This window comes from Bidens hawaiensis, unplaced genomic scaffold, assembly GCF_021521415.1.
Source record: "Bidens hawaiensis isolate Kalapana, Puna unplaced genomic scaffold, B.hawaiensis_p1.1 tig00011607_1, whole genome shotgun sequence".
NCBI lineage: Eukaryota > Viridiplantae > Streptophyta > Magnoliopsida > Asterales > Asteraceae > Bidens > Bidens hawaiensis.
In genome coordinates this window covers 502,864-506,155 of record NW_027491905.1, presented here as the reverse complement: position 1 = coordinate 506,155, position 3,292 = coordinate 502,864, and the positions used below count along the sequence as shown (strand labels likewise).

The 3,292-nt window shown below is 31.9% G+C and overlaps 1 long non-coding RNA gene across 1 annotated transcript; it reads right to left on the bottom strand.

Annotated features, from left to right (window-relative positions):
• Positions 1-452: 452 nt before the first annotated feature.
• LOC143538318 (uncharacterized) lies at positions 453-2,519 on the bottom strand. Its single transcript, XR_013136230.1, has 3 exons — positions 2,429-2,519; positions 2,160-2,336; positions 453-1,215 (listed from the first exon to the last, which is right to left on the bottom strand). It is a non-coding gene; the product is annotated as an uncharacterized LOC143538318 (long non-coding RNA).
• Positions 2,520-3,292: the final 773 nt, after the last annotated feature.

Below are 3,292 nucleotides of genomic sequence, written 5' to 3'. Positions count from 1 at the left end.
GCCTGTTTTAGATCGGGTTAAAAATTGTTTGTGAATCATGCTTTTTGTGCACCTTTGCGTCAGTGCCGTTAAACAACGTATGACATGTGATAGTATTCTAGCGTTATTCACGAAAATGAGGTCTACACAAAGAGAATTATGAATTTATAATACCCTTGTTTTTGAAGAAAATAAAAGAATTTCATAAACTGATTAAATAATAGCAACGAAAACACCGACAACCATGGTGTAATTTACTAATTTGGGATGCGGGTGAACGAAAAACAAAAGGTATTTTTACCACTTCAAGAAATTAATAGCTGTAAAAAAACAATTTTACATAAAATTGGTACCCGTTTGCTAAGCGGTACTCGTTTTCGTTAATAAAAATGATCCGTCTCAAACTGAACAGTTTTACCTGCTGACATGCCCACCAAATCTAATGGTGGAAGCTAAATCTGGATATGGTTGACTTAAGTTTTAACTACCTGAATATAGTAATAATTAATCATAGTATATGAAAACTATTAACCTTATAAAGAGATCTGGGAACTTTTTTCATAGCTTTGACCGGCCTTTGACTAACCCCAGGCAACTTATCAATAAATCCTAACAAAGACAACAAATGCAAATTCGGTCTGGTCTAACTCTTAAACCGGAAAAGGTTTCGAATTAGGTTGTGACGAATCTGATTTGCAATAAAAAACAAACATTTGACTACATAATTTGAAATTATATCTTACCTTATCGCCGGCCAATGATTAGTGCATATTTCTTCATATGAAAACTATAACCATAATCATGTCTTGATAGACAACATGACAACATGAAACAAAGTCAGCATCTTAGACTCCGAGACCATCTTTAACAAACTTCTTCCTATGAAGATCCTCCATATCTAACATACATCGCCGTCACATTGCTTTTTAATGTTATAGTGCTGCAACATATTAGAAGATGATCGATTATATATCACACAATAAATTCATATAATTATATAAAATGAGATTATCATACCAATTGCCAACATAATTAATTAATTCACAATGTCAGTTTGTTCACTTACACTCAACTTCAAGCCATGTGAGTCGTGCGTAAAACATTTCCAGCATATGCTAATTTCTTTGAAATCAAAGCGTGTGCATTGAAGATCCGGTTAAGTGTTGCAGCCAAACGAACCCACACCTTGTGTGACCCTCATCTCCACAACCGACAAACATGCTAGAAAATACTCATCTGACAATTATACAAAACAACGTAGAAATATTATATGTTTTTATCAAACATTTAAATATAAATCTTTTTAGCATTATATTTTTATAGCATACGGTTTTATGAAACATATTTTACATTAATGTATTGGGACATGCGGTTCGGAGAAGACTCAACTGCTAGTACCTCTGGTTTCGGCCCCTTTCACTCTATTTTATTATATACGTTTAGTGAAAAGAATGCACGTTATTAACTACACATTTTAATGTCGTCAAACTAAAATGTGTATGATATGATTAATGGGTTCAGGTTCGTATCAAACTTTCAGGTTCATGTCAACCTAGAGTAGACTCCATTTTTCGGAACACGTTTTTACACAAAAAAAGTTAGTACTTTTTAAAAATGACCCAACTGAAAAATTAGAAAATCACAATGGAATCAAGTTGACACTTTTTTAATATGGCCCGTTTAGACCCGAACCAAGTTGACACTTTTTTTTAAAACGACTCATTTAGACCCATACCAAGTTGGCACTTTTTTAAAATGGCCCGTTTAGACCCGAACCAAGTTGACACTTTTTTTAAAACGACTCATTTAGACCCAAACCAAGTTGACACTTTTTTAAAACGACTCATTTATGCTAATCCTCAAACAGCGTTTTAATAATTTTTTTAGCTAATAAACAAACTCCCCAAGCTAACTCATACCAGTATTAGTAGATATAATTTGAACCCTATTAACAGAAATATTTATTTAGAACTGATATTTAATGTGGTTATAAGTTAATTTCTTTGATGCTTACAATTATTTAACAGAGCGATGTTTTAGAATAAGTAGCAAGCATTACTCCACATTATGGCCGGAAAATGAGTCGGGTTGGCTCAGAAAATTAAGTTTATGACCAAAGCAAACCAAAATATGAATAATTAAACAACCAATAGAAATGCATAATGTTATTAGTAATATACCTTCCACATCCTACGGAACCGCATATCAGACATGCCATGGGTTGTTGGATGTGCTGCAAACAGTAGAGGTTGGTTTACCATCCTGCTGCTGATAAATCCACACACCGAACACAAAAAAAAAAAGTATACTTCTGCATTTTAATAAGCTATCATTGTAACAACTTCAGCTGTTCCACGCTATATAAATAAAAAGAATGGTTTTTAACTTTTGGTTATTTCAGATCAAGAAACTGAAAAAGATTATTAATCTAATGACTGTTGATACTTACACTTTCACCAAATACAATTCTGGTGCAGCAATCAAATAATAAACAGCTGTGCTTAATGAAGCATGAATTGCATTCATATAGATTAAAGTAATTAACCGAAAAAATGCACCATTCTAAATCCAAAAAAAAAATAATGAAAGCCAGGTCATCTGATTCTTGGTGTGAGGATGATTAAGTTCCATCATGAAATAGCAAAGTGTTGGAATTAGAACCTGAAATGGAATATCATTGGGAAGGTCGGCACTTACATTCTTAACCCTAACATGATGATGAAACACAGGTCATCTATAAACATAAAAATACCCAATTGAGACATATAATCAAAGATTAATGATATTAGATTCCCAACCTTAGAAAAAAAAGACCGGAAAAGGTGTTATGCTTGATACAAAAATACCAAGAGAAAGCAACGGAGTTTAGGTTTTCATTGTGAGAGCCGATTTTGAATTTTGAATCTCCTCTTCGTCTTGTAGGGTTATGTAAACTTGTGCAATAATGGGTTGTATCTTGTGCAAATGCACTTGTAAAACTCGAGTTTTGGTGAAATAACACTTTTGCCCATCCTATATATATTTTAAGATAGTATATATATATATATATATATATATATATACAAACTTTATAAAAACGTTTAAGGACGAGAACCGTCAATAACGGCGTCGGTTTATTGTTAAAATAATATTAGTTTATTATTAAAATTACATTAACTTATAGTATATAAATTAATACATATATATATATATATATATTTACGACACTTGATACGAAAAATAGATTATCTAGACGGGAACAATTCTAATATGTCGGTTTTGATAAGCTATTTTCTATTTAATAACTAATTAGTTAATAATTCCTTTAAATGGT